Here is a 24,340-nt window from a genome sequence, read left to right as displayed (position 1 = left end):
TGCAACAAAATAAATGTATTGTTCAGATATAATGACAACATGGGTGCATTGTAATCAAATGAAACAAATTAAAGCTTGACAAGCATGTCATTTTCTCATGGCTTCTGGAAGGAAATGCTGTAGGAATGCTCAACCGGGTCACCACATTCTTTTGGAGAGATTGGAAACACAAATTGGTCTACACGGACAAGTTCTGGCCTGGTTTAGATCTTATCTGTCGGAAAGATATCAGTTTGTCTCTGTGGATGGTTTGTTCTCTGACAAATCAACTGTAAATTTCAGTGTTCCTCAAGGTTCCGTTATATGACCACTATTGTTTTCACTATATATTTTATCTCTTGGTGATGTCATTTAGAAACATAATGTTAACTTTCACTGCTATGCGGACAATACACAGCTGTACATTTAGATGAAACATGGTGAAGCCCCAATATTGACCTCCCTGGAAGCCTATGTTTTAGACATAAGGAAGTGGATGGCGGCAAATGTTTTACTTTTAAACTCAGACAAAATAGAGATGCTAGTTCTAGGTCCCAAGAATAAAAGAGATATTCTGTTGGATCTGACAATTAATCTGGATGGTTGTACAGTTGTCTCAAATAAAAAGTACCTTGACGTTACTCTGGACCCTGATCACTCTTTTGACTAACATATCAAGACTGTTTCAAGGACAGCTTTTTCACATCTACATAACATTGCAAAAGTCAGAAACTTTCTGTCCAAAAATGATGCAGAAAAATGTATCCATGCTTTTGTCACTTTTGTCACAGTGCTTTTGTCACAGTAGATTAGTCTACTGCAAGGCTCTACTTTCCAGCTACCCAGATAAAGCACAAAATAAACTTCAGTTAGTGCTAAACACGGCTGCTAGAATCTTGATTAGAACCAAAACATTTGATCATATTTCTCCAGCGCTAGCCTCTCTACGCTGGCTTCCTATTAAGGCTAGGGCTGATACAAAGCATTACATGGGCTTGCTCCTACCTATCTTTCCGATTTGGTCCTGCCGTACATACATACAGTACACGTATGCTACGGTCACAAGACGCAGGCCTCCTTATTGTCCCTAGAATTTCTAAGCAAACAGCTGGAGGCAGGGCTTTCTCCTATAGAGCTTAATTTTTATGGAATGGTCTGCCTATCCATGTGAGAGACGCAGACTCGGTCTTGACCTTTAAGTCTTTTTTGAAGACTCATCTCTTCAGTAGGTCCTATGATTGAGTGTAGTCTGGCCCAGGGGTGTGAAGGTAAACGGAAAGGCACTGGAGCGACGAACCGCCCTTGCTGTCTCTGCCTGGCCGGTTCCCCTCTCTCCACTGGGATTCTCTGCCTCTAACCCTTTTACGGGGTCTGAGTCACTGGTTTACTAGTGCTCATCCATGTCGTTCCTAGGAGGGGTGTGTCACTGAGTGGGTTGAGTCACTGACGTGATCTTCCTGTCCGGGTAGGCGGCCCCCTCGGGTTCGTGCCGTGGGGGAGATCTTCGTGGGCTATACTCGGCCTTGTCTCAGGGTAATAAGTTGATGGAAGGAAGATATCCCTCTAGTGGTGTGGGGGCTGTGAGTGGGGTTATATCCTGCCTGGTTGGCCCTGTCCGGGGGTATTGTCAGACGGGGCCACAGTGTCTCCTGACCCCTCCTGTCTCAGTCTCCAGTATTTATGCTGCAATAGTTTATGTGTCGGGGGGCTAGGATCAGTCTGTTATATCTGGAGTATTTCTCCTGTCTTATCCGGTGACCTGTGTGAATTTATGTATGCTCCCTTTAACTCTCTCTCTTTCTCTCTTTTCTCTCTTCTCTCAGAGGACCTGAGCCCTAGGACCATGCCTCAGGGCTACCTGGCCTGATGACTCCTTGTTGTCCCCAGTCCACCTGATCGTGTTGCTGCTCCAGTTTCAATTGTTCTGCCTGCAGCTATGGAACCCTGACCTGTTCACCGAACGTGCTACCTTGTCCCGGACCTGATGTTTTCGACTCTCTCTCTCTCTCTACCGCACCTACGGTCTCTAACTCTGAATGATCGACTATGAAAAGTCAACTGACATTTACTCCTGAGGTGCTGACCAGTTGCACCCTCTACAACCACTGTGATTATTATTATTTGACCCTGCTGGTCATCTATGAACGTTTGAACATCTTGGCCATGTACTGTTATAATCTCCACCCAGCACAGCCAGAAGAGGACTGGCCACCCCTCATAGCCTGGTTCCTCTCTAGGTTTCTTCCTAGGTTCCTGCCTTTCTAGGGAGCTTTTCCTAGCCACCGTGCTTCTACATCTGCATTGCTTGCTGTTTGAGGTTTTAGGCTGGGTTTCTGTACGGCACACTTTGTGATATTGGCTGATGTATAAAGGGCTTTATAAATACATTGATTGATTGATTGATTGATTGATTGATTGATTGATTGATTGATTGATTTTGATTGATCATCATAATAGTACACTACAGTATATATCATACTTTATATGTTTATACTTTACCAACATACGTTTTCATTATGTAGTTCTCATAATCAGTAGTAGACCATCCAGTTTAAAATCTATAGGTTTACCAAACGGTTAAGTGATTATCGATTAAGAGCAGTCAGATTAATAGTGAAATGTATTTTAACAAATAAACAGACTATCATATCAAAAGTAATGTGAGCATTGCATTGTGAAAAGCAATTACTTTATGTGAACATATTGTAAGGTGAAACATGTATTTCAAGATGAAACTGATTAACTTTGCTGAAAAAAGTGACTGTATTATTTATTTAATGGGTTGTACTTAGTCAGTTGAGTAAATGGTACATATTGTTTTATAACTTGATCCACAATTTGTTTTATAATTTGGCAGGTAAAAAGAAAAAAGTTGTATTGCCACATTGACAGATTTTTCACATTGTCAGCTCGGTTATTCAAACCAGCAACTTTTCAGATACTGGCCCAATGCTCTAACCATTAGGCTACTGCTTCCTGTAATGGCAGGTTGTGAGCATGTTGAGAAATATGTGTCTTACAGTTTCATTATCCTTATACAGTACATACATAGGACAAATCATCAGAAATATGGGTATTGGCTACTGTAAAAAGGTAGAACAGTGTTGTATTCCATTTCTGCCCCATGCAACCTTGTACTAAATCACCTTTTCCACATGACTTGTCAACTGATGCAGTATCCCCTGCTTGAAATTCATCAGCTTTTAGTGTATCATTGACATTTAGATAATGAGTGGAATATATTATTAAATACAACCCATGTATTTCAGCAGTGCACTACACTATAATTCCAATGGTAGCACATACACTCTAAAAATGAGGGGTTCAAGAAGGGTTCTTCTAAGATCCTCAAAGTTCGTTGAGAAACCTTAGGGTTCTTGGCATTGAAAATTACCCCCAAAAAGTTCTTCCAAGAACCCCATAAGAGGTGGGGTTCATTGATGAACCTCCTTAGTTGGTGGGGGTTCTTGCAGGCTGAAACATTGGAATTTGAATATGAAAGGACAGCAGGTACAGGCACTTAACTGAAAATGTAAAGATCTCCTCAATTTAAGATAAGGTTTGTCCCTTATATGATCTAAATTGATATTGTTTTATGATGATACCATCTATCTTTTCATATTCGTACAAATCTTGTACAATTGGAATTATAGTGTAGTGCACTGCTGAAAAACCTGGGTTGTATTTAATATATTCCACTCATGATCTAAATGCCAATGATACAAACAGATGTCAATGATAAAACAGAAAATGGACACAATTCAATGGATAAAAATCAACAGAGGTAAGAATATGTGTGCTATAAGAATAAGTTGAAGGCTAGCTGTATTGGGTACAGGTGGCTGAACTGCTCACTTTGTGTCTGTGTCTGCAGGTATGCAGAGGAGGAGGCATACGAAGGTATATCAATTGGTATTAGTATGTTATGCAGATCACATGTGCCACCCTCCTCCCTTACCTTGTCAATGACAATCCCATAGGCCTCTACATTATGGACAAGGCATGTGTATGAAAACCATTATCAAAACAGTTTTTTTCATTCACATTTACCACTAAAACCAAGGTATGATTACTGTCGTGTGCGTGTTTTGTTAAACATCTCTGTAATTACTATTTTTTGGATTCACAACCTTCACCCTCCCTACACCGCTGATAAATATAACAGGAAACCTGTTCGATCTCCATACACTGCAAAATCATTCTGGCTATGGATACGGAGAACATCAACACATTAAAATCCACACGCCAGAGGATATACCCATTGGACATGGGGCTCTGCTGGGAGTTTACCTCATATTTTCCACTAAAATCATAATAAACACTGACAACAAAATATTTTGTTATTGCTGTGGGTATTATTATTATTAATAATAATAATAGGGCCGGGGGATAGTTCAAAAACGAACCCCGAAAAGATTCTTCAAAATGTTATTTGAGGATCCATTAAAAGGGGTTCTTTGAAGAACCCTTTTAAAGGGTTCTTCAAAGAACTTATAGGGGTTCCCCAGCAGTTTCAATTTGAAGAAGCCCTAAAGGATACTCCATGAACCTTTACTTTTTAGAATGAAGAGTGACTCTTTCCACTTTCTTATTGAAGCACACTGGTGGACGGAGAATAATGATGTAGTATTTACAGCCACATACATATATCATTTGGTTTTCCTTCACATGTCAAATTGATACATTTATGAGATAAAAATATAGAAATGTACAGTGTTCAGCATTTATCAAACTATACGCTAACTAAGCACTATATCATTTTAGTTCAGTAGGTATCTGTTTTGAGCAGTTTGATTAGGTGATAGTGAATTGTATTGTTAAATGACATTAAAACAATATCAAAAGTAAAGTGAATATTGCATTTTGAAATGCAGATACTTTGATTGAATATGTAGACTATCCAAATTGAAAGAGTGATTTGGTGCATTTACAAAGTGACTTTGTACATTTGTTTGTTGTACTCAGTCAAATGTGCTTAGAGTTTTGAAAAATAAGCCATTTTGATGTTTAGATTTATTTGCTTGGAGTTGTGATAATGTACCACATACTTGTGAAAATTGCACCAAAGTGATTGCAAAAAACTGTACTGCCACATATAATTGAAGTGTTGACAATTTTTCACCAGAAGAATAATATAGGCCTATTTTGTAGCCTACCAATGTCAGCTCTTAAAATGACCTATTTTGTCTCAGGAGGAAAACTAACCTGCAGTAGGAGAATTTGAATATTTAGAATCGCCACCAGGGGGCAGTTAGAACTGGTGTTTGCACTACCATACGTGGGGGTCTATGGAATAAAACAATTCTTGCATTCACATGTTTCTAAGTGTTATGCATTTTATTGCAATACAGAATATAGTAATATGTAGTCAGCCATTCAAATTGATACTCTTCAAATTGACCATGAAATAATGACTATCCTCTATAGTTTAAGCTTTAGATTTAGATTTCATTGAATAAACATAACTGATAGTCTGACATCAAAGATTTGCTGAGTCTCACTTTGATGTGTCCTACTCTAGTAGTAGGACATTGGACATCTAGTAGTGTGCCATTGGTCTGGTCAAATGAAATAATGAGCAAAACAAATAATGGGGTTCATCATTTTATCAAATAACAGTTTTCCATAATCAAACATTTATGGTTCGAAAGAAAGGCAAAGCTTTCCAATTATTACAATTAAAAGTCTGTAATTGAACATAAAAAAAGTTGATTGAAAAACACATTGTACTACTGATGATGTATGAAAGATGCTGTTATGGTTATTATTGGTAATGAAATATTGTTATTACAGTATGAACAGATTCCAGTTATGACCACAATAGGAAGCATAAATACATTGTAGACATTATACTTGTCTGTCATCAGAAGGCAGACCTTGGTGGTGGATGAGTTGAGTTGACGCCCATTCAATTCAAAGTGCATTGAGCACCTGGTGGAAAAGCACTATAGAAATCCAATCCATTACGTTCATAATTATTGTTTGTCATCAGCTTAAAGGGGTAGAGCATGGGTCCCGTGTGGCTCAGTTGGTAGAGCATGGTGTAAGCAACGCCAGGGTTGTGGGTTTGATTCCCACGGGGGACCAGTATGGAAGAAAAAAAAAAAAATGAAATGTATGCATTCACTACTGTAAGTCGCTCTGGATAAGGGTGTCTGCTAAATGACTAAAATGTAAATGTAATGTAGGCCTACTGCCACATCAGCCCATTTTTTCCTCCTTTTACCTGAACTGCTTATGGCCAGTCCGTTTCAGCCTACCGTTTTTCCCAAGTGGGAAATAGTGAGAGATGGGATCTAGTAGTGGATTGCTTTATTACTTTGCGGTTGTGGCTACAGACTGAATTCTGCACAGAACTATTGGCCAGATTTACCCAGGTACCCTCAATTTTTGAGTGCAGATGCCAAATTGGCACCTGTTTCTTACAGTAATGGATAAAACACCAAAAACAAATAACAATTATGAAACTCTCTTCATCTACACTATTACTACACATCCACACACATACACGTATTCTTTCACTAAACTTTTATTTGCTATTTTTGTACTGTCCTTTATGTTCGGTCCTCTGCAGCTGGTAGTTGGTAGAGCATGGCTTTTGCAACGCCAGGATAGTGTGTTTAATTCCTGGGTTCTCCCATACGTAAAAATTGTATGCACGCATGACTGTAAGACTGCTAAATGGCATATATTATTATTATTATTATATTATTTCATAAAACAGGTGGACATGGAACATCCTTTTCTCAGACATCCAGGGTTGTTTTGCTTGTACACAGATTTGTTTTTAATCAGCCCTTAATGTACATATTTGGGCAATAGTACATTTTTTACTTTACATTCATTCCCCATCATCAGGATCAGCCATTGGCTTGGTTGAGGCACCTGCTCGGGATGCTGTTGACCAATCCTAGGGAATGTCACCAGCTCCCTCAGATTTCTCTGTGCTCTTTTGTTGAACGCTTGCTTCCATTACTCGACACTCCACAATTGCTCTATTGAATTTGAGATCTGGACACTGTGGCGCGTACCAGAGGTACGCGCAATGTTGTCGGGGGTACGCCAAATAAAAATGTGATTCACATTCAAAAATAATAATAATAATAATAAACAAATAATAATAATAACATTTTTTTTTCACATTTTCAAACAGTCCATTTATATTTTTGGTGAGGTTTTTTTCTCGCCTGAATAGCCTCATTTCACTGCCAAAAATAAAATTAAACCATCTAGTGTTCAGCAAAATAACAACACAATGTCAAATACAGGTAGCCTAGTCAAATGATTAACATCCAGTCACATTAACCATTACTCTCTCCGGGAATTCCATTAACGGTCCTTATGTAGCCAAACGTAGCTGCTGCTCATGTTGGTATCTGTATAGATGGTGCAAAAGCCATGAAAGGGAGACATAGTGGAGTGGTAACGCGGGTGCAAGCAGTTGCTCCCGACGCCACTTGGGTACACTGCAGCATCCACCAAGAGGCTCTTGCTACCAAGGGAATGCCTGACAGCTTGAAAGACATTTTGGACACTACAGTGAAAATGGTTAACTTCGTTAAAGCAAGGCCCCTGAACTCTGGTGTATTTTCTGCACTATGCAATGATATGGGCAGCGACCATGTAACGCTTTTACAACATACAGAAGTGTGCTGGTTATCAAGGGACAAAGTATTGACACGTTTTTTTTTTAAATTGAGAGACGAGCTTAAAGTTTTCGTTACTGACCCTAATTTTCACTTGTCTGACTGCTTGTATGATGACGAGTTTCTCACGACTGGCCTATCTGGGTGATGTTTTTTCTCGCCTGAAGGATCTGAATCTAGGATTAAAGGGACTCTCCGCAACTATATTCAAACGTGCGGGACAAAATTGAGGCTCTATGATTAAGAAGTTGGAGCTCTTCTCTGTCTGCATTAATAAGGACAACACACAGGTCTTTCGATCATTGTATGATTTTTTTGTGTGCAAATGAACTCAAGCTTACAGACAATGTCAAATGTGATATTGCGAAGCACCTGTGTGAGTTTTATTTTAATTTAATTTTTTTAACATTTTTAGTCATTTTGAGTTGGCTGCACAATTATGCAGGTACCTTCCCGAAACGGATGACACAAACAACTGGATTTGTTATCCCTTTCATGCCCTGCCTTCAGTCCACTTACCGATATCTGAGCAAGAGAGCCTCATCGAAATTGCAACAAGCGATCCTGTGAAAATTGATTTTAATCAGAAGCCACTGCCAGATTTCTGGATTGGGCTGCGCTCAGAGTATCCTGCCTTGGCAAATTGAGCTGTTAAGACACTGATTGTCACGCCCTGACCTGAGAGAGACGGTTTATTTCTCTATTTTGTTAGGTCAGGGTGTGGGGTGGGCATTCTATGTATTGGATTTCTTTGTTTTGGCCGAGTATGGTTCCTAATCAGAGGCAGCTGTCTATCGTTGTCTCTGATTAGGAATCATACTTTGGCAGCCTTTTTCCACCTGTGTTTTGTGGGTAGTTGTTTTCTGTTTTGTGTTTCTGTACCTGACAGAGCTGTGCGCTTACATTTCCCTTTGTTATTTTTGTTCGAGTGTTTGTTTGATTTAAATAAATGAACATGTGCCACGCTGCATCTTGGTCACCTCTCTACGACGATCGTTACACTTATGCCCTTTGCAACCACATACAGTTGAAGTCGGAAGATTACATACACCTTAGCCAAATACATTTAAACTCAGTTTCACAATTCCTGACATTAAATCCTAGTAAAAGTTCCCTGGCTTAGGTCAGTTAGGATCACCACCTTATTTTAAGAACGTGAAACGTCAGAATAATAGTGGAGAGAATGATTTATTTCAGCTTTTATTTCTTTCATCACATTCCCAGTGGGTCAGAAGTTTACATACACTCAATTAGTATTTGGTAGCATTGCCTTTAAATTGCTTAACTTGGGTCAAACATTTCGGGATGGCCACTCCAATACCTTGACTTTGTTGTCCTTAAGCCATTTTGCCACAACTTTGGAAGTATGCTTGGGGTCATTGACCATTTGGAAGGCCCATTTGCGACCAAGCTTTAACTTTCTGACTGATGTCTTGAGATGTTGCTTCAATATATCCACAATTGTCCTCCTCATGATGCCATCTATTTTGTGAAGTGCACCAGTCCCTCCTGCAGCAAAGCACCCCCACAACATGTTGCCACCCCCGTGCTTCACGGTTGGGATGGTGTTCTTCGGCTTGCAAGCCTCCCCCTTTTTCTTCTGAACATAACGATGGGAATTATGGCCAAACAGTTCTATTTTTGTTTCATCAGACAAGAGGACATTTCTCCAAAAAGTACGATCTTTGTCCCCATGTGCAGTTGCAAACCGTAGTCTGGCTTTTTTATGGCGGTTTTGGAGCAGTGGCTTCTTCCTTGCTGAGCGGCCTTTCAGGTTATATCAATTTAGGACTCGTTTTACTGTGGATAAAGATTCTTTGGTACCTGTTTCCTCCAGCATCTTCACAAGGTCCTTTGCAGTTGTTCTGGGATTGATTTGCACTTTTCGCACCAAAGTACGTTCATCTCTAGGAGATAGAAAGCGTCTCCTTCTTGAGCGGTAGGATGGCTGCGTGGTCCCATGGTGTTTATAATTGCGTACTATTGTTTGTACAGATGAACGTGGTACCTTCAGGCATTTGCAAATTGATCCCAAGGAGGAACCAGAGTTTGAAGGTAGGCCTTCAAATACATCCACAGGTATACCTCCAATTGACTCAAATGATGTCAATTAGCCTGTCAGAAGCTTCTAAAGCCATGACATAATTTTCTGGAATTTTCCAAGCTGTTTAAAGGCACAGTCAACTTAAACTTCTGACCGACTAGAATTGTGATACAGTGAATTATGAGTGAAGTAATCTGTCTGTAAACAATTGTTGGAAATATTACTTGTGTCACGCACAAAGTAGATGTCCTAACCAACTTTCCAAAACTATAGTTTGTTAACAAGAAATTTGTGGAATGGTTGAAAAACGAGTTTTAATGATTCCAACCTAAGTGTATGTAAACTTCCGACTCCACCTTCTGGTTCTCGGCCCTCACTAGCATGAAAACGAAATACAGGCACAGACTGTGTGTGGAAAATGATTTAAGACTGAGACTCTCTCCAATACAACCCAACATTGCAGAGTTATGTGCATCCTTTCAAGCATACCCTTCTAATTAACCTGTGGTGAGTTATTCACAATTGTTGATGAACAAATAAGGTTTTATATGTAAGATGGTTAAATAAATAAATTCTTGATTATTAAATTATTATTTGTGCCCTGGTCCTATAAGAGTTCTTTGTCACTTCCCACGACCCGGGTTGTGACAAAAACATTCATTCTTATGTTTAATAAATGTATTGTATAGTGTGTGTGTGGCAGGCTTACAATGATGGCAAAAACATTTGAGAGTGCCCTGACCCTGGTGCTAGAGGGGGTACGCAGCTAGAGGTTGAATGTTTGAAGGGGTACAGAACTATAACAAGTTTGGGAACCACTGCTCTAAATGTTAGTTGTCACCATGAGATCACAGAGGACCGTGTGTGAGTAACTTGACCGCTGACTGACAATCTTAATATTAGTTGGACCATTGGTTGGACGAAGTTAAATTAGGCTAGACAGCATAAGCAATTGATCAGTTGACTTCATACAATGTCCTTTGCTTACTGTAGGTTATCATGTCCTTTGCCCTGGTAGAATATCATAGTTTGTCCATATGAGAAAAAGGGTAGGCCTAATTAGTGGGTCAAATCAAATCAAATTTTGTTGGTCACATACACATGGTTAGCAGATGTTAATGCGAGTGTAGCGAAATGCATGTGCTTCTAGTTCCGACCATGCAGTAATATCTAACAAGTATTCTAACAATTTCACAACAACTACCTTTTACACACAAGTGTAAAGGAATGAATATGTACATATAAATATATGGATGAGCGATGGCTGAACGGCATAGGCAAGATGCAGAAGATGGTATAGAGTAAAGTATATACATATGAGATTAGTAATGTAGGGTATGTAAACATTATATAAAGTGGCATTGTTTAAAGTGACTAGTGATATATTTATTACATCCAATTTTTAATTATTAAAGTGGCTAGAGATTTGAGTCAATATGTTTCCTGTTTCAGTTTCTGTCTATAGGCTGGGAGCAACAAAATGGAGTCGTGGTCAGATTTGCCAAAAGGAGGACGAGGGAGAGCTTTATATGCGTCGCGGAAGTTAGAGTAACAATGATCCAGAATTTTGCCAGCTCGGGTCGTGCATTCGATATGCTGATAACATTTAGCGAGTGTCTGATAATGTGGCAAAACTGTGTTGTCAAAAACAACAAGAAATGTAATAAAATCCTAGGTTACATGAATTGCTTTGATAAAGATTGCATTGAAATTGAACTTGGAACAAACTTGAACTTGTCTGAACAAATTTGCAGTCGAAGCATCTTTAATAAACAAATTCAAGTGATCTCTTTTGGTGATTGAATATGTATTGAATAATAATGAAGTGTGATGGAACGTGCAAAAAATGGGCGTGTACGTTAACGTTCAATAGAAATTGACCAATGAAAACACGCCTTTGAAAATGTATAGACAGCATCACTGATTGGCCAAGCAGCTGCTTTACCAGTGAGATGCACTGTTGAGCGCTACATCCCCTTTAAAGATTCTGAATGGTTCACGCCTAGGAGGCTGCTTGACACAGGTTTGTTGGATGTTTAACTTTATGCTTTGCCTATGCAATTATATTGTTAAAGGTTTGTGCTCAATAACTATGTAAAAATAATGAATACATTGTTGTGTTTGTTTGCGCAATAACATTGATAACTGGGTCATTAAAAAAAAACATCTGTCACCATAAGTCGCTCAATTTTCAAAAGGAGTAAATGTCTGGTGGATTCATTCGTTTTAAATGTAGATATCATCCATCATATTATCAATACAGATTACGTGATATCGCAGGCTGGATAGACTACGGATTTTAAGACGTAGGCCTATACTCGAAACATCACGAAAACAATAGTTCTCTTTTACAGGCGTTCCCTATTTCGTAACGTACTTGGTGAATCAACACGTAGTCGTAAAAATAGCTATGTGCTGTATAACTTTTTCTTCCTGTAAGCTATATCAACTTCTTGCGACCGCAAATTGTAAACACGAAATTTCCAAGGCAGTCTAGTGGAAGAGGTTGAAGGAAAAAGGTCGTATGAGTTGTGAACTGAAAGGAAATAGTACGTTTGTGCGACACTCAACTTTGTTTCGAAACGTTTATTGGCGGTATGCGCGCTTTTAGGACTTGTGAAAAGAGCCCGAATGACGCCATTGTTAGCTAATTAACTAATATTGTAATACAAGTTTAAAATGAGACAATGTATCCATTGTCAAACACATGTTGCGGCATCCCCCGCCTTGTCATTTGTATCGAGACAGTTTACTGAGTTGCTATCAGTGATTGTCGAAAAATATTCTTATGCTTTTTAAAACCATTTATTTAAACAAGCAATATAAAATACTATTTCCATTAGTAAAGCAAAAACGATAGGCTACTCCGAAATGTTAATACTTTTGATTTTATTTGGGGATTAAGTCATTTTTATCACGTTGCATTTAAAGGGAAAGGGTGATACCCGTTTAAGTGATCAGGTTCTGTTGAAATTGCAATGAGTATCTTGTAGCGTATTAATGCTGCATTTGGCCTACTCCGGTCTTGGTGACCTTTTCAAATGAAGGTTTATTTTTGCTCTTGCTAAACAGTTCATTCATAAGCGTTATTAAGCTTAGTACAGGTGGCAAGATTTAGACCTGTTGGTGTTACTAAATCGTCAACGTTCTTTGCCAGAAATCTGTAATGCACACTTTCTTAACCCTGCCCAGGCCGGCTCAGGGTGGCTGCAAGTTCACAGCTATTTCTAAGACATAACCTTGTTACCAATGGTTGTGTCCTAATAAGTAGGCTAAGTTCAAATAATGATGGTGCCTTTGAAACTTGGTTGGATAGAACATTTGACGTTATAAGCTATGCCTGGCTCAATGTGGTACAGCAGACAACCGCATTAGAGGAATTGCTTGGAATGTTGCCTGGAGTCTGTTTTTGACATTGACTTACTGAGTGCGCTGGTTTTAACTGCTTCTCCTATTGACAATATACTTGAGATGCGAACCCTTTATTTCACTGGATTGGTCTGTCATGTGGTTATCACATGGAGTTGCATTGTTCATATACTACAATAGAGATAATATTTTGTCAGTGTATTACAGTACTGCTGTTGAAGACAGTCTGTTTTTTAGGTGAAAGGTGAATGTCTCTTATTGACTACAACCCCCAGGGGCAGTGTGTTCCCGAAAATCTGGAGTAGTCCGCATTATTTAAAAAAAGTTGCCAGCTAAGGGGGAGTGGTGGCATGCCCCCCTCCAAAAAATGTTTGCCCTTCAAAATCAGATTTGGTTGCATCTGATGCACACCAATTTGTTAGTCAATTAAGTAGATGGCACACAAGTAGGCAGCTAGTTGACTAGCAGCTGGTGCTTATGGAACACATGGAAGGGGTCACCGGGGATGTGTTTCAGTGAGGTGAAATGTTCACAACGTTGCAGATAGAAGTGTAACAAATACAGGTAACATGGTTTCTTATTCTACAAGACAGACAACCATATCTGTTCTACTCAATGCTTTTCTATGTGAATGTTTCTGTAACGTTGCACCATCCTGAACCGGTCCCTGTTTACACCCATTCATCATCCAGCCAGGCTGTGTGCCACCTGTTGCCTGGTTCCCAATCCCACCCTATCTTTTTTTTCCTAAAAGCTCCTAGATCTGGTCTGAAACCAACCCCTATACCACCTTCCTTTAGTAGCATGCATTCATGTCTTTGAATTCATGTCAAATGCAGATATGAACGGATGTGTTGACTGACAACCATGTGGGAACTTCTACAGAAGATCTTCACACGCCTTTTACTATATATTACAAAGGTATTCTGCTACAAAGTCTGGTTCGTATTTGCCTATGTTACATCTCTCCAAATGTGCCGCAAAATGGTGCCGCAGAGGGCTGCTTTGCCTCTAGTCCTTAGGAAACTTTGCAGTATTATTTTTTTTTTAATGTATTATTTCTTACATTGTTAGCCCAGAAAATCTTAAATGTTATTACAAAGAGCCGAGAAGAATTAGATATCAGAGCGGCGTCAACTTACCAGCACTACGACTTTCCCGAAGCGGATCCTTTTTCCGGACTACCCAGGGCATTTGAGATGATTCCAGAGGCTGACCCAAAACAACAACGCCGCCAGAGAAGAGTTAGACGGAGCGGTCTTCTGGGCAGACTTTTGAAGGCGCGCACACCACCCTCCGCTTTCGAGTATATTTCTCACTAATGTCCAGTCGCTAGATAACAAAGGTAGATGAAATTAGGACAAGGGTTGCTTTCCAGAGAGACATCAGGGATTGTAACATACTCTGTTTCACAGAAAATTGCGCTCTCGGGATATGCTGTTGGAGTCGATACAGCCACCTGGATTCTTTGTACGTCGCACCGACAGGAATATACATCTCTCCGGAGTCATTAAAACTCGTTTTTCAACCACTCCACAAATTTCTTGTTAACAAACTATAGTTTTGGGAAGTCGGTTAGGACATCTACTTTGTGCATGACATAAGTAATATTTCCAACAATTGTTTACAGACAGATTATTTCACTCATAATTCACTGTATCACAATTCCAGTGGGTCGGAAGTTTACATACACTAAGTTGACTGTGCCTTTTAAACAGCTTGGAAAATTCCAGAAAATGTCATGGCTTTAGAAGCTTCTGATGGTCTAATTGACATCATTTGAGTCAATTGGAGGTGTACCTGTGGATGTATTTGAAGGCCTACCTTCAAACTCAGTGCCTCTTTGCTTGACATCATGGGAAAATCAAAAGAAATCAGCCGAGACCTCAGAAAATTTTGTAGACCTCCACAAGTCTGGTTCATCCTTGGGCACCATTTCTAAACGCCTTAAGGTGCCACGTTCATCTGTACAAACAATAATAGGTAAGTTTAAACACCATGGGACCACACAGCTGTCATCTCTAGGACACAGAACGCGTCTCCTTCCTGAGTGGTATGACCGTGCTTTGGTGCGAAAAGTGCAAATCAATCCCAGAACAACAGCAATGGACCTTATGAAGATGCTGGAGGGAACAGGTACAAAAGTATCTTTATCCACAGTAAAACGAGTCCTATATTGACATAACCTGAAAGGCCTCTCGGCAAGGAAGAAGCCACTGCTCCAAAACTGCCATTAAAAAAAGCCAGACTACGGTTTGCAACTGCAAATGGGGACAAAGATTGTACTTTTTGGAGAAAGGTCCTCTGGTCTGATGAAACAAAAATATAACTGTTTGGCCATAATTACCATCGTTAGGTATGGAGGAAAAAGGGGGAGGCTTGCAAGCTGAAAAACATCCCAAACGTGAAGCACGGGGGTGGCAACATGTTGTGGGGGTGCTTTGCTTCAGGAGGGACTGGTGCACTTCACAAAATAGATGGCATGAGGAAGGACAATTATGTGGATATATTGAAGCAACATTTCAAGACATCAGTCAGGAAGTTAAAGCTTGGTCGCAAATGGGCCTTCCAAATGGTCAATGACCCCAAGCATACTTCCAGAGTTGTGGCAAAATGGCTTAAAGACAACAAAGTCAAGGTATTGGAGTGGCCATCCCGAAATGTTTGACCCAAGTTAAACAATTTAAGGGCAATACACTCAATTAGTATTTGGTAGCATGTAAACTTCTGACCCACTGGGAATGTGATGAAAGAAATAAAAGCTGAAATAAATCATTCTCTCCTATTATTCTGACATTTCACATTCTTAAAATAAAGTGGTGATCCTAACTGACCTAAGACAGAATTTTTACTAGGATTTAATGTCAGGAATTGTGAAACTGAGTTTAAATGTATTTGGCTTAGGTGTTTGTAAACTTGACTTCAACTGTGTCTTTCACTCAAACACTGGGGGGTGAAGACTTTACTGTTTTGTAACTGTAGATTGCCCCTTTAAACCTTTGCAAATGCTTATTTACCGTGAAGACCAGTTGATTCATTAATTGTATTGTAAACAGTCTAGCTCTATACTTAATTACTGCACTTGAGACGCTTTGCGACAGCTTCAGCTTTGAACTCTGTTTACACAACTTAAAGGAGAAGTTATTTTTTACAACAAAATCTATATTTTGTATGGAAATGTCATGTTCTAGAAGGGTCCAGACACAGAAGCACACACTGTCTTCTCTTTGTCGGGCATCATTTGAAAGACTGGGAATCCATCGGTTGCTATGAGAATCCAATGTCCTGAGTATATCATTGTTTGAGGATCACAAAGTAGTGCTGAGCAATTTAGTGCTTTTAATTATTTATTTATTTATTTATTTATTTTCGGTCTGTTCGGTTTCAATCATTTAAAACATTACATGTAATCTCTGCTCAGGCTGCAGTCTGCCAGTCAGACCTAACCTTATCTATTCACCCCCCCCATACTGTACTGTCTTTAGTCATCCTATTTAGCTAGCCTGCCTAAGTGCTTCAGAGCTGTCTGACAATCATTTGACTTGTTCTTCAAAGTAGATAAGGCATACTTTCACAAACTTTGTCCCTTTTTTTCATTGTGTACATTCCTCTCTCATGCGGTCTGTGTGTATCTGTCCAGAGAACTGTATATAATGACGAGATGCTCATGTTGCCGCCATTACAATGGGGGTCGTTGTCCCAAAGGTGGGAAGGCTGGCAACAAGCTTAGATCCAATAAAACGCATTGGGCTTATTTAGGACAGATTTTGCTAAGCGGTTTCACTCTCGCTTCGCCTCTTCCCCTCAGATCTATCTCCGTCAGCCAGAAACAGGAGCATTGGATTATGGTTATTGTAGTTAATTACCACGTTTCTGAGAAACTTAGGTGGAATATTAAAGCAGGAAGCACCAGTGACTCGGTCAATAAGAAAGATGAAGCAGCTGCTTAGCTACAGGACTGTTTTGCTAGCACAGACTGGACTATGTTCCAGGATTTTTCCGATGGCATTGAGGAGTACACCACATCAGTCACTGGCTTCATCAATAAGTGCATCGATGACGTCGTCCCCATAGTGACCGTATGTACATACCCCAACCAGAAGTCATGGATTACAGGCAACATTCGCACTGAGCTAAAGGGTAGAGCTGCTGCTTTCAAGGAGCATGGCTTTCAAACTATTAGACTACAAAAGGAAGCACAGCCAAGAGCTGCCCAGTGACATGAGAGCATCAGCTGTTCCGGACGACTGTGTGATCCCGCTCTCCGTAGCCATGTGAGCAAGACCTTTTAAACAGGTCAACATTCACAAGGCCGCGTGGCCAGACGGATTACCAGGACATGTACTCCGAGCATGCGCTGGCATGTGTCTTCATTGACATTTTCAACCTCTCCCTGTCCATGTCTGTAATACCAGCATGTTTCAAGCAGACCACCATAGTCCCTGTGCCCAAGAATGCTAAGGTAACCTGCCTAAATGACTACCGACCCGTAGCACTCACATCTGAAGCCGTGAAGTGCTTTGAAAAGCTGGTCCTGGCTCACATCAACACCATTATCCTAGAAACCCTAGACCTGCCCCAGTTTAACAATCTGCCCACATTGCGTCTGCTGCATTTCCAATTTTAAAACAATCCCTAACTTTAAAAAAAAATAATTCAATGATTCTCCGTGGCCATATCATGCTTTAGTAGCCTATTTTGAATAATTTTATTTACTTTTGTATAGACTGGATTAGGCTATAATTTTGGCAATTTTTATTCAATTTACTTTAGGAAAAGCTTCTTCTAGCCTTATGCATTCGCTGCCTATGCTTGCATATGAAAACGTAACCTCATTCGCTATTTGAGTACAGGCTACGGATTCCATTTGTTTTTGTAGGCCATTCTAAATAAAATAAAAAATCCATCCATAGGCTATATTTTAAAGACCATATTAAATTAAGAATGGTCTGATGGGTGAGAATATTATCAAGTGCTTGTTAAATTGTCAATGAGAGACTGAAGCGTGTGCAGCCAGCGCAAGAAGCAGAGCTCATGCCTTTCATGTGGCTTTTTTCAAATCATCATTAGTCACATCATGTAGGCTTTAGTAAGTGTAAAAAAAATAACTATATATATATATATATACATATATAGCCCAACGTTTGTATCACATATATAGCCCAACGTTTGTATCACATATATAGCCCAACGTTTGTATCACATATATAGCCCAACGTTTGTATCACATATATAGCCCAACGTTTGTATCACATATATAGCCCAACGTTTGTATCACATATATAGCCCAACGTTTGTATCACATATATAGCCCAACGTTTGTATCACATATATAGCCCAACGTTTGTATCACAACTGAAGTTTCATAAATAACTCTAAATGAAGCCAATAGGAGGACCTGTTTCTTTTGTTAATTGCTCAACACAGAATAGCCGCATGTGCGCACTCTCGGAAATCATTTGGAGAAAATATCCTTTCAAATTTATTCAGCTGTGTTCAATTGTATTCCTCATACTGTAAAATAGTGCCACAGAATTCTAAGCAAACCATGTCTGCTAAATGAACTAATGTAGCCTACAGCCAGATCAGGGCCTAACATAAGGTAAACTCAGAGTATGCTGTTCTGTTCTTCTGAAATGGGCTACATTTTCTTCATGTTTCTTTAGACCTGTCCTAAAATAAATAATGGATTTATTGTGATGGTGTAGACTATATTACATGGATGTATTAGACTTTTTAAAATGTAGATGTTCCAACGGTCTGCATCAGTGCTTCCTGGAAGCCAGGACATGCTAAACATGTTTGTTAATTCACGGTCAGTTACCGTGAGACCGGCAGTTATTTGCATGACAAAGCTACAGCCCTACCCATCTCTTTCCATTTAACCAGCATCCTCGCCCACTGAGCCCTCACCGACACCGGACGTCTATGGACGTTGAAATTTGGTCAATCCGCCCTGGCCTTGATTTTAACGTCCACGGTTGTCAGGACCGGCCTTCATTTGGTCCAAACATAGACGTCCATGATTGATTCAGATTTGAACCGGACCGAATCTGAAACAATCATAGATGTCTGTTTCACAACTTTGCAGAGTACAGTAAAGAAAAGTAGAATATCGTAAAGCACTGAGTACAGTAAAGGGTTTAGTACTGTCGAGTATAGTACACATTAGAGCACACTAAAGTGGATTACAACCTACTCTTTCGTGCTGTACTGTGTATATACTCTGCTTTACTCTATTGAGCTCTACTGTGCTGTACTTAGAAGTCGCAAGTTTGGACATCAAAGATTGGTACAGATTTGGTCCGGACCAACAATTTTGTTTAGTGGAGCTCATTAAAATAATACAGAATGTGTAGAATAATACCCACATATGCAAAGTGGGATATTGCCTACGTCTAGCTCGGTGTACCTATTTAGGATATATCACCATGAAGAGAATGGCATTCATAGCCATAATGAATTTTTGTGTAGTATAGATCAGGGACCCACTTCACTTACTGTGGTTCAATTAACAAAAACGATTTTTATTTGTATTTCAATATTTTTTTTTAACTCAAGGTGTTGTAACAGCTGACTTCATTCTTTCTGCAGACATTTTTTTTATTCTTAATTTGGAGAAGATATTTAAGAGTTTATGGAAAACATGGTCACCTAAAAAAGGGGATTTTACCTAACTTTGCATCGGCACAGTTCTTCCAGTAAATGTATTTTTGTAAAAACAATGGTTCGTTACCTTGTTTGCCATATGTTTTAAGTGAGTCACAACGCAATTCCGTAACACGGGTTGCTGCGACGCACACAGACCAATTGCTCCAGTCTACAAACTTGTGATTATCATGTGGCGTATTGGAGGATTCAGCTTTGAAGTACAATGACGGCATTCATCCCAAGCCATTCAAGGAAATCTGGAAATGGAGGCTTGTGGTGTGGGGAAAGAAACTCTTGGTCCTCTCTCTGTCGTCTCAAATGTTCGGCGTATCTAGCATTTTCTACTACAGATTACGGCGCTCTCTCTCTCACCCCACTCTGTGGAACAGGGCCAAGGGCGCACTGCCTCTCCGCCGCGACCCGCCTGCTCCACTTGTCTTTGGCAGGGGTTACTATTAGCGAGAGCCCCATTCCGTTGAGTGGAAAGTTAGTGCTAAACTTTCTCTTTAAATGGCTAAATGAGCTAAAGCTAATGAGATTAAGGGTATTTAATACTTTCCATCGATGGTTAAATTGTTTTGAGTTTGTAGCATTTCAGTATAATGGTGTGGTGACAAATGTTTGCAGGAAGAAAAAACAATTCTATATTCCCTATAATTTTTTTTTGAGAATGTGGGATCAGAAAATCAAACTTAATTTGTCACATGTGCTGAATACAGTGTATACGGTAAGGTGTAGACCTTAACGTGAAATGCTTACTTACAAGCCCTTAATCAACAGTGCAGTTCAAGAGGAGTTAAGAAAATATCTACCAAATAAACTAGAGAAAAAAGTAAATAGTCCAGTGGCCATTTTATTAATTGTTCAGCAGTCTTATGGCTTAGTGGTAGAAGCTGTTGAGGAGCCTTTTGGTCCTAGACTGGGCGCTCCTGTACCGCTTGCTGTGCGGTAGCAGAGAAAGTCTATGACTTGGGTGACTGGAGTCTCTGACAATTTTTGGGCCTTTCCTTTGACACAGCCTATTACATATGGCCTGGATGGCACGAAGCTTGGCCCCAGTGATGTACTGGGCAATACGCGTTACCCTCTAGTGCCGTACGGTCAGATGTTGAGCAGTTGCAATACCAGGCGGTGATGTAACTGGTCAGGATGCTCTCGATGGTGCAGCTGTAGAACTTTGAGGATCTGGGAACCCATGCCAAATCTTTTCATTCTCCTGCCCTCTTCACGATTGTCTTGGTGTGTTTGGACCATGATAGTTCATTGGTGATGTGGACACCAAGGCACTTAACTCTCGACCCGCTCCACTACAGCCCAGTCGATGTTAATTGGGGCCTGTTGTTGCCTACCCTGTGTTGTTGCCTACTCTTACCACCTGGAGGTGGCCTGTCGAAGTCCAGGATCCAATTGCAGAGGGAGGTGTTTAGTCCCAGGGTCCCGAGCTTAGTGATGAGCTTTGAGGGCATTATGGTGTTGAATGCTGAGCTGTAGTCAGTGAATAGCATTCTCACATAGGTGTTCCTTGTCCAGGTGGGAAAGGGCAGTGTGGCATGCAATTGAGATTGCGTTATCTGTAGATCTGTTGGGGCAGTATGCGAATTGGAGTGGGTCGAGGGTATCCGGGAAGATGCTGTGAGCCATGACCAGCCTTTCAAAGCACTTCATGGCTACCAACGTGAGTGCTACAGGGCGGTAATCATTTATGCAGGTTACTTTCACTTCCTTGGGCACAGGGACTTTGGTGGTCTGCTTGAAACATGTAGCTATTACAGACTTGGTCAGGGAGAGGTTTTGTGAATGTTGACCTGTTTTAAGGTCTTGCTCACATCGGCTACCGAGAGCGTTATCACACAGTCATCCAGAACAGCTGGTGCTCTCGTGCATGCTTCAGTGTTGCTTGTCTCGAAGCGAGCATAAAAGGCATTTAGCTTGTCTGGTAAGCTCGCGTCACTGGGCAGCTCGCGTCTGGGTCTCTCTTTGTAGTCCGTAATCATTTTCAAGCCCTGCCACGTCCGACGAGCATCAGAGCTGGTGTAGTAGGATTCAATCTTAGTCCTGTATTGACGCTTTGCTTGTTTGATGGTTTGTCTGAGGGCATAGTGGGGCATTGTCTGTAATCCATGGCTTCTTGTTGGGGTATGTATGGTCACTGTGGGGACGATGTCGTCCATGCACTTATTGATGAAGCCGATGACTGAGGTTGTAAACTCCTTAATGCCATTGGATGAATACCGGAACATATCCCAATCTGTGCTAGCAAGGTAAAACAAATTTAAGTTTGCCTGCATTAAAGTCCCCGGCCACTAGGAGCGCCACTTTTGGATGAGCATTTTTCTAGTTTGCTTTTGGACTTTTATAGAGTTGGTTGAGTGTGGTCTTAGTGCCGGCGTCGGTCTGTGGTGGTAAATAAACGGCTACGAATAATATAGATGAGAACTCTCTTGGTAGATGGTGTGGTCTACAGCTTATGATAAGGTACTCTACCTCAGGTGAGCAATACCTCGAGACTTCTTTAATATTAGACACCAGCTGTTATTGACAAATGGACACGCACCCCCACCCCTCATCTTACCAGACATAGTTTCTCTCTTCTGCCGGTGCATGGAAAGTCCTGCCAGCTCTATCAGTGTCGTCGTTCAGCCATGACTCAGTGAAACATAAGAAATTACAGTTTTTAATGTCCCGTTGGTAGGATAGTCTTGATCGTACGTAATCTATTTTATTTTCCAATGATTGCACGGTGGCAAATAGAACGGATGACAGTGGGCGTTTACTCGCTCTCCTACGAATTCTCAGAAGGAAGCCTGACCTCCGCCCCCTTTTTCTCCATCTTTTCTTCATGCAAATGACAGGGATTTGGGCCTGTTCCCAGGAAAGCAGTATATCCTTCCCGTCGGACTCGTTAAAGAAAAATGATTCTTCCAGTTCAGTGAGCAATCGTTATTCTGATGTCCAGAAGTTATTTTCGGTTATGCTTAACCGTAGCCAGAGTGCTGTAACGAACTGTTGATGTAAAAAATGGCTTTATAAATAAAACATTTGGGGTTTAAGCCTAACGGTTCCTCACCACTGGATGCCAAAATGTATTTTTGAACCGAGTTATCAACCAAACCGTGACAAACAATTAATGAATCGACACATGGATTTAGTAAACCTTTGCACCCCTACATTTTATTTGAACATTAAGACAGCAGGTTTTATGCTTTGTTTAGGAAGCTAGATGTAGAGCGACGCGTACAGAAAGGTATTATTCTCTTAATGATGTTCATGGTTATAAATGGCTTTTTGACAAATGCACATGCAGTTTAAAATTAAACTAGGTGAAAATTGGGTCTGATGTATTACTTTTTGAAATTGTCCTCTGCCATATTTTTAGGATTCATAGCCCAGACTCAGATTCTTAAGTGCAATCTGTAAATGTGCTGACCCTGGTTTTGTTTGTAAATGGGAGTGATGGATCTTGGCAAATAAAAGGATTATACTGTCTTTGGTTTTGGGGGCTCATATCCCAATATTCTAAACTGTGGCGGTTATCAGCAGTCAGTGGCACCATCATCAGTACTAACAGTGGTTGACTCTGCAGTCCAGAGTGATGGTGGGAGCATCATGTAATATTGGCAGGGTATGTGTAGGTTAGGAAAGCCTGGTCCCATGTGTTTGTGCTATATGGCTACAGTTATGCATGACCATAAGAGTTGGCAAGACGGCACAAACAGATCTGGGACCGGGCTAAGGGTAGGTAGGTTCTAGTTTTGAAGCCATCTTAGCAGACTACTAACTGTCATTAGGTCCTGTTAACAGGGCTGAGAGGGAGGCTGCAGTCACCGAGCCATACCTGCAGTGCGGACAACTTTGGCTCCACTTCACCCATCTCCCTCCCCAATGTCCCAACTCTATGACCCTGTACAGTGAGGTCATATGTCCCAGCACGTTTGATTTCCTCTCAGGGTTCACCTGGTGTCCTGAAAGCTGTTCTCCCCACCAAAGTCACCTTTGTGTCCAAAGCGGAGTGGGGATTGAGGGTGAGAGATGAGTGTGTGTCATATGTTAACAACTTTGCATGAATAGAATAACAATCCCCCTGCCCCTTTACCACAACATCCTCCAGGGCTATTTGTAGCTAATGCTGTTGAATTATCAATGAGGCATCAGTGCTTAACAAATCTCAACACATGCGTGTGCACACAGCCTACTCAATAACTAAATAGTGCATGGCAGTTTCAAATTAAATGTTTAGTCACATGCGCTTAATACAACGGGTGTAGACCTTACAGTAAAATGCTTACTTACGAGCCCCTAACCAACAATGCAGTTAAAAATTAAAAAATCTGAATAAGAAAGTAACAAGTAATTAAAGGGTAGCAGTAAAATAAAAAATAGCGAGTTTTGAGGGGTATTTCTGTATGCCAAAGGTTGTTGCGCTAGGCTAGAGTATCCATACTGTGCTAATTCAGGAGTGAATCAATGTGCTACAGGGATGGTGCTGCTGATGTTTTTCTCCAATTGATGGCCTTTTTCACATCACTGAGACTGGAAACCTGGTGGCTTTGGTCCTGAGAATTCAAGGTGAATTCAAGAGGGGCATTTCAGGAGGGTGCAATGTTACAGAACATTCATAAAGATGCAATTCTATCTCACTGTAGTGAGCTCT

The 24,340-nt window shown here is 40.5% G+C and overlaps 1 protein-coding gene across 3 annotated transcripts in view; it reads left to right on the top strand.

Moving 5' to 3' along the window:
• Positions 1-11,587: 11,587 nt before the first annotated feature.
• Positions 11,588-24,340, top strand: part of LOC106610003 (long-chain-fatty-acid--CoA ligase 1) — a 54,618-nt gene continuing 41,865 nt past the window's right edge. For 2 of the 3 annotated variants that reach the window (XM_014209094.2, XM_045722635.1), the window contains exon 1: positions 11,588-11,692. The gene's annotated coding sequence lies outside the window, so the exon portion shown is untranslated. Of the gene's footprint in view, positions 11,693-12,194; positions 12,219-24,340 lie in introns of those variants that run through there. The other variant, XM_014209095.2, reaches the window with a different exon arrangement.

The sequence above is a fragment of the Salmo salar genome, chromosome ssa08 (genome assembly GCF_905237065.1).
Source record: "Salmo salar chromosome ssa08, Ssal_v3.1, whole genome shotgun sequence".
Lineage (NCBI taxonomy): Eukaryota > Metazoa > Chordata > Actinopteri > Salmoniformes > Salmonidae > Salmo > Salmo salar.
This window is presented reverse-complemented; position numbering and strand designations above follow the sequence as displayed.